Genomic DNA, 8027 nt, shown 5'->3' on the forward strand with positions numbered 1-8027 from the left:
GTCTGTCAGTCAATATATGTAACTGAGTGCATTTGAAAGTGAGTGATATTAAGGCTGATTTTTAAACAAATGGACAAGGAATGGATTAGACATTTGTCTGTCAGTCAATATATGTAACTGAGTGCATTTGAAAGTGAGTGATATTAAGGCTGATTTTTAAACAAATGGACAAGGAATGGATTAAAAACAGATCCTGTCCATTTAGAAATAACTGAACATACTTTTAGGGAGAAAACAAATTAAAAGATACTATTTTGGTGGTATTGATATTAGCGTAATAAACCTCACTTCCTGTTGACATGTGAGCCAGGGCAGTGGGGGAGATCACTAGGAGTTCTTGTAGGCTGTGCTTAATCGCAAGTGGAGTCCATGATAATCTACATGGGCATTTCAGGCAACTATAACAAGCAAAATAAAATCAAACCAACCATGACAACAAAAAAGAAAAACATTTTGTCCTCACCTGTCTTACCAAAAAGCAGTCTCAACGTCATAGACAATCAAATGAGTCTGTCATAGAAAAATGAACGTACAGCATAGCTCTGTCAACAAAAGGCGGGAGAGCCACAATGAAGATCCATTCACTTTCTGTCTCTTCTATTTCACTTCTGCTCTATCCCATTGTGTGCAAACTGCTCATCTCTCCGCGATGTCCCTGCCCCTCTAAGGCCACATGTTATAGGGTCAAGCTGATCAATTAGGAAGCCGTCGTGCATATCCTGGCAGGCTGTTCAAGAATAAAGCCCCAACATTTCTTGTGTAGTTGAGTGAGTCTGTTTATGTGTGTGTTAGAGAGTGAGTGTGTGTGTGTGTGTGTGTGTGTGAACACACTCTTTTCACCACATATCCACCAACCAACCAACCACCTTTGGTTTTGTTCTTGGCAGGTCCAAGCCACAGAACACAGTAACAGCCTCGTGCATTTCTGTCTGCACACCCAGAAACGTAGACGGTGTCGGTGGGATCTCCCGTTTGTCATCCATCCCATAAAAAACATGGGTTGCCATGACCACCTCTATACTGAACACAGAGGTTAATGGTCAATTCATTCACCCATCAAGTGATGCCATCACACTAACTCACCTCAGTCACACACAATCCTGAATTCTACACTTACCATGCCAGAACAAATCTGTGATACTTTATTAATGACCGTTTGTTTTGATAGGACTAGCTTTCGGCTATCGTGTCCTGGTTGTATATGTAGAGTTGAGTCTTCACCTCACAAGATTAACAGTCCTTGCCATCCTTACAGTCCATTATCTCCAGACCATGTTGGTGGGTCATCTACATCATCCTCCTCACACACACACACACAAACACACATGCACTCATTCCATCATCACTGCCAAAGATTACAATAGAAATCGATGGGCGGTGGGTGCCACTTTACTTATTCTAGCCTTACTGTAGCTGTATCAACTCGCCCAGTGTAGCCAAGAGTGTACAGATTCTGGGGCAGGATAGGTAGTTTGTTGGTGGTGCTGTAGTGTTTATGTCAGACTGTTGCCTGACTTAGAGGTATAGTAGATTTAGATTCCATGAGGTGCCACATCAGTGGCTTAACTTGTGGAGGAATTTTCTGAGGTAGCACATGTTGGATTTCAAAATATATTGAAGATGATGTTTTAAGTATCAAAAATGTTTGGATTTCTACAAAGCAGTGAAACATGTAATGTACCTTATGTAACATGCCTTAGGCCGTCTTCACACCTGACTTCTTTTTTTCAACTGCAACTTCTTTCAACTGACTTCTTTTTTTTACGTGCAACCCTATGGGAAAAGGAAAAAGGCGGACGCCTTTTAAAAACTTTTTAAAAAGCGCAGCGCCTGACTCCTTTTTGAGTTCAATGTTCTCAACTTTTCAGAAAAGCGCTGGGTGACGTGAAGCGCCTTTCTGACAGCTGACACAATCAGGACGAGGAGAGTAGGTACACGTGTACCTTCCCTAGTAACCTACTACCTTAGTTACTAATGCCCCCTGCGACTCCCTATTGACGAGGATTTCATGCACCCATAAACGGTGCCTTGGCTGTTCACGAACACCCTCCTCCTCCTCAAACGCCAAAGCTAAAGCAAGTAATTGCATTTTATTCGCCATAGTAGCTAGCTAACAATAAGTAGTCGATAACCAACGTATAATAAGTAAGGGATAATGTATAGAACGCCGGTCATTATCGGGAAAAAAAGCCCCGACAGGGCGAACAGCACCCCGACGCGAAGCGGAGGGGTGTTGCTTCGCCCTGAAGGGGCTTATTTTCCCGATAATGACCGCCGTTCTATACATTATCCCGCTTATTACACGGCTACTTGCCAAAACGAAAAAATAACTTAACACAGTGTGTCTTTTTATAATATTATTTTAATTACAATTTATTTGTTACCATTCGTGGTGTTAAAAAGCAGAGAAATAGTTCGCCAAAGACGTTGAACTTCAAAGACGTTGAACATTCTTTAGAACACAGCTGCTCAACTGTCAGCTGAAACTCAAGATCAGATCAGCTGACGTCGCTAAGCAACGGAATACACTGAGGTTGATAAATTACCGGACTACTTGCGGAGTGCTACGAAAGACGTGAATCAAAAGGCCACTTCCCTTGACAGCGGTCAATTATGCATAGCAACGGTCAAATATGGAAAAATAGTTGACCACAGAACGTTGGGAAGCCCCATTCAAGTGAATGGAGCATTCTACAGCATTAAGAAGAGCCGTGTAATAACGGATAATAATGTATCGCTAGAATGTATGATTCCCGTTGTTAAGGTTACAGAATTCTCGCACTGAAGCGCTCAAAAGGCGCTGAAAGCAGTCAAGTGTGAACACGGCCTTAGACATGATTTTTGCACATCATCATCATCATCATCATCATTGTTTATTCAGGGAGAAATTGACTGAGCACAGGGCTCTTTTGCAGCAATGCCCTGATTGAGGCTACATAGTATAAAAGAACAATACATAAACAAACCATAACTAAACGAAACAGACAAAATACATTAAAAAAAACACATTAAACAACTCAGAAATTAAGTAAAAAAATAAATAAATAAAATAACATAAAGTAAAAAAAATTAAATCAGAGAATCATTTAAAACAACAGCATTGAGGCACATCCTTATTATCTAAAAGGCTCTTAAATTGGTTGACAGACAAATACTTGGTTAATTTCAACTCCACTTGAATAGTGTTCCATTCATGGGAAGCAAAGAACTTAAAAGCTATTTTACCTATATTAGTTTTTGTAAGGGGGATTTCAAGGGAGATGAGGCTCTGTGACCGTGTATTATGACAGATGGATTTTAATTTTAAAAGTGACATGAGATAATTAGGCAGTTTTCCCACTAAGGCTTTATAAACAAATAAAAGACAGTGTTTTTCCCTCCTGTCTGCTAGAGGGGACCAACCAACATTTTTGTATAAGTTACAGTGGTGGGTCCTGAAAGCGTCTCCTGTAACAAAGCGAATAGCACTATGGTACTATCAAACCAAATACTGTTAAATATATATTACAGGGTTCAACAAACAGAAAGTCTGTTGTTGTGTATTGGTTTATCTCCTTCCAGTTTGGGGTTTGGGGAAATTGACAAAGCAGGATATCTTTTAGAAAACATATGAAATATATTACCACACTGCATTGTTTCACTGACTGTTACTTGTGAGGTTCACTACCAAGTTGATTTATATCTGTTCTCATTGAGGACAGATTTGTAAAGTCAAGTAAAAAGGAGACACAAAGATCATCATGAGATGCCACTGTTATTGTTGGTCAAGATGATACAGGAAACAGCTACAGTTGGCCCTGTCTTGACCATGTCAGGATAGGTTGAAATAGGCAACTCAGTAGGTATTTATAGTGAGTGTGTGGGCATACCAGTACATACCAACAAATGTAAGCCTGCCTCTTTCCCAGTATATTTGAGACAGTTGAGTTCAGGGAGATCGTCATGTGTGTATGGCTCCCTCTAGTGGGTCATTCCATGTCATCTGAACTATGGGCGTCCACCACACCATCTCAGAATTGGCTGATAATTGTTTCCCTCAACAAATACACTCTGAGATGACATTTCCCCAAACTTTTTTGTTTCGAATGCATTTAGTACTCTGAACTACCTTTAAAGTATTTTTTTTTTTAAATTCCAGATGCTATTTATTCTTAAAGTGTCTATACATGTGTGTAAAACTGTGAAGGGTCTGTACACTTTTATTTTCCTGACATGTTATACCTCTAAATATGGTTCATACCAATTCTGTATCCAGGTTTGGCCCTCTATTCTATTCTATTCATTCCATCCAGCACCAAACTAATTACACTGAACTCTGGTCGTATTTATGGCCATGTATGTATAGCTCCAAAGATCAGAGAAATGTCTGTGACTGAAAAAATGCTTCCTTTAGTTTTCAAGAGTACTAAATAAATTCTAGGAAGCAAAAATGTTGGGATATGTCACAGTGTCATCTGTTTAGTTTAGGACCACAACACCTCCAGCCACCACTTAGAGAGGGCAGGCTGAGGACAGTTATAACTCGCTTAATCTCTCAGATGGTGTCAAAATGTGATGAAACTCACAGGCAACGTGTGATAGCAACAGCATAAGTTAAAAATGTCAGCATGCCTCTCAATCTCTGTCAAGTTACAGACAGAAGTTGGTTTTAGGGGCAATTGTGAAACATTTCAGTTTTGTGCAAGATTTTGACTGCGCAACTGATGCGTTTTGACAGGAACATAAGTAACAGATGGTTGTGATCAGTGGTTTCCAATCTAGATGCTAGTATAATTATCAGCTGCATACAATATGTTATATTCCAATCATTTTAACTATTAGGAGAGGTCGGCAGGGGCGGAAATCCCATTTCTTTGTAGGGGGAGACAATACATGGTCAAATTTCAGAGAGTAATTCTTGCTGTCTGGCCCTATCACCCTCTCTCTCTCTCTATGCTGTCTTCGTATTGCGTTTGCTACCTTGGAGGACTAGGCAGCTAGCTAACACTTGTCTTTGCAGAATAAAGATGATGAATTTCAAGTGAATCCACAAGTCTTGTTTTTATTGAGTTTACTGAAGATATCAGCATGCAATTATTCATACAGGACGTTTGATTTAGTAAAACTGTCTGGAACAGACAGAAATAAAGAGATACATCAATTTCACGTCAAATAATGTGGCATAAAGGTAGCACGATACCAAGAGAGTTAGCATAACTAAGAGAGCTAGCATAGCTGCTAAATACCAAATATTCGTATAACATTAACAAACAGAAATTCTCTAAACGGCATTAAATGTAAACACAAAATATCTACAGTTTAGAACAAATCCCAGATGAGAAAACTTTCATGAATGCCAGAATTGTCCCGGTGTAACAGGCCATATTAACCCCCGCCCAGATTAAACCTGGGTATACTTTGGCCCAGGCCAGATTAAACCTGGGTATACTTTGGCCCAGGCCAGAGTATACCCCAGGGATAAACTGTCCTAGGCCAAACTATACCCGGGCGTGTAACTATGCCCCTCCAGGCCAGAGTATACCCTTCCAGTACCAGAGTCCAGAGTGCTTGAACTTCAGCCATCATCTAACGTTTGTTAGGACGTCTCTTGCATGTCTTGGCATCTCAGGGAGTGGAGGAGGGATACAGAACCGGGCAACATTCAACCAATGATATTAAGAATGTACTGCACTAGGTGCATGCAAGTTTCGAAAAAATAATTAATTACATTTTGTATTGTCCGTTCGACCCACACTCGACCCATACCCATCAATGAGTTAGCATGTTCTGACGACACCCCTACCTCTTTAGATTTTTTGCAAATTTTCCCCTTATGTTAAATATGTTTTTTAATGTCAAAATGATGGTTGGAGAAATAGAAGGGACGCAAAAAACTCTGCCCAGCAAAAATATTTTTTATATATATATATTAGTGCTGTCAAACATTTAAAATATTTAATCGCGATTAATCGCATTTATGTCATAGTTAACTCAAAATGAATCACAATTAATCGCACATTTTTATCTATTGTAGGTGAAATTGGTACCAGCCTCACATGGGAGTACCAGACTATGTAGGTAACTTACCCTGTGAGCAGGAGCCGGGTGAATGTGGGTGCAATTGTGTGTAAATTGTGATACCGTCTTTGCGAGGGCCACCAAGACACACTGGTGCTGTCCTTGCAACAGCAACAATATGTTGGTAATCTCACCCGATTGGACAGGCATCAACCATTCAACACAAAGGCAGATCAGTTAAGTTGAACACCTAGGGGGCGCCACACAAAGTGTAGTGTCCTCCACGTGGTCAAAATAATGATAATCCACAAATCAGTCTCGTTAAATATATCAGTCTCATAAAATATATTATACTATCAATTTGTAACTCTGATTAATAATTAAATTAATAACTACAACCAAAGTTACCTTACTAATAGTATAGTTGAAGGTCATTAGAATTCTGAATAGAAGAGGTTGGCAACGTCCATTCTTGTGCAACATTAAATAAACCAGCGTATATAAATCAAAGTATTTATTTACACAATGATAAGAAAATAACACACAATATGTAATCTAGCTAAATGTAACTAACCAATGAATTGAAGGAATAGGTGTATGTGTAATCGAGAGGGAGTGTGTGTGTGTGAGCTTGTGAGCTCGGGGTTGCGCTGTTAGGAGCGCGCCAGAAAGAATGTGCGTGTGTGTTCCTTTGTCTGATCACCGTAGTTCCGCGTGCATGTGTGTGCACGCACGCGAACATACATGTGATGTGAACAAGGACGAGCCTATATGCAGCGCGAAGTTCGAGTATTCTCTTCGCGTGTGAGGCTATGTGAAGGCCAATGTATGTGTAATCATGCGCGATTAAGATGCCATGTTAGGAAAGAGGGAAATGGTTAGTGATGCATGCAAGACTCGATGTGTCTGAGATGCAATCCTAACGATAACCCAGATGGTGTGGCGAAGCCAACTACCAATGAAAATATATATACAGTTACGTTCAGTAAACGAAACATATGAAACACATGAACAATGGCATGTAAACAGTCTTATGCTTAGCCAGGTTGTGAATAGCTAGGATAGCTAAATGCCCTGTTAATGTCAGTTACCAGTCCTTTGGGAAAAGTGTTGGGCTGGTCCGACGTGGATAAGGCAGAGAAGAGATGGTGCCGTCCGTAAATGGAGAAAGTTGTCCTTGCTGTGATGTCTGTGTCCCTGCAGTTTAGATCGGAGGATTTGATCGCTCAGAACGTTGCAGTCTGCCTTTTGTTCCCGTTGTGTGGAGTTGGCTAGCAGGTATGTTGTTAGCTGCTTTTGCTAACTTTACTTCGTCTCACTGAGCAGTTCGTTGACTGAGAGATCTTAGGCGTGTGTCGGCCGTAAGACGTGAGAGCAAAGAGAGTGGTTCTTCACCTTGTGCAGGCGATGCCTGAGGTGAGAGGAGGTCAAAGAGGCTTGCTCCTCGGTCGAGGCCGGGAGGGAGAGCTGAAGAGGTCCTGGCCAGGTGGGCGCCAACAGAGAGAGAGTCACATCTGGGGAGATGCGGCTATTATCCACGCTCAGGTGGGCGTGGTTAAGAAAAACATCAGGTTACATTTTTATGACAGGTAAAACCTGACGTAGTTTCCGGGGGAACCCATAGACAAGTTACTGATTAAAGTCAACCACAATGGACGAATTCCAGTGTACCTACACTATTCTAAATTTCCCTTCAGTTATTTTTTTTCCATCATTTTTTTTTTCATTTTAATGCTCTTATCAACATGGAAAAGTGGATTGGCTTGCTTTATACCACTTTGGTCTTGTCAAGGGAACCATCTGACAACATTTTGAAAGTAAACTTTCCATTCAGAAGCTGTATAACTGGTAAACGGGTGTAAAGGACTGTATAGGGCGTATTCAGTCACGTGACCCCTATCCATAACAACAAGCTTTGGCGGCCATGTTCTCCATTATAATGACCATCATATCCTGAAGGAGATACAATTTCAGTGCCTTGTGATTATGGTACTGCCTCATTGTTGGATGTGGGACTAGGACGGGTAAAG

This window comes from Clupea harengus, chromosome 2 (genome assembly GCF_900700415.2).
Source record: "Clupea harengus chromosome 2, Ch_v2.0.2, whole genome shotgun sequence".
Classification (NCBI taxonomy): domain Eukaryota; kingdom Metazoa; phylum Chordata; class Actinopteri; order Clupeiformes; family Clupeidae; genus Clupea; species Clupea harengus.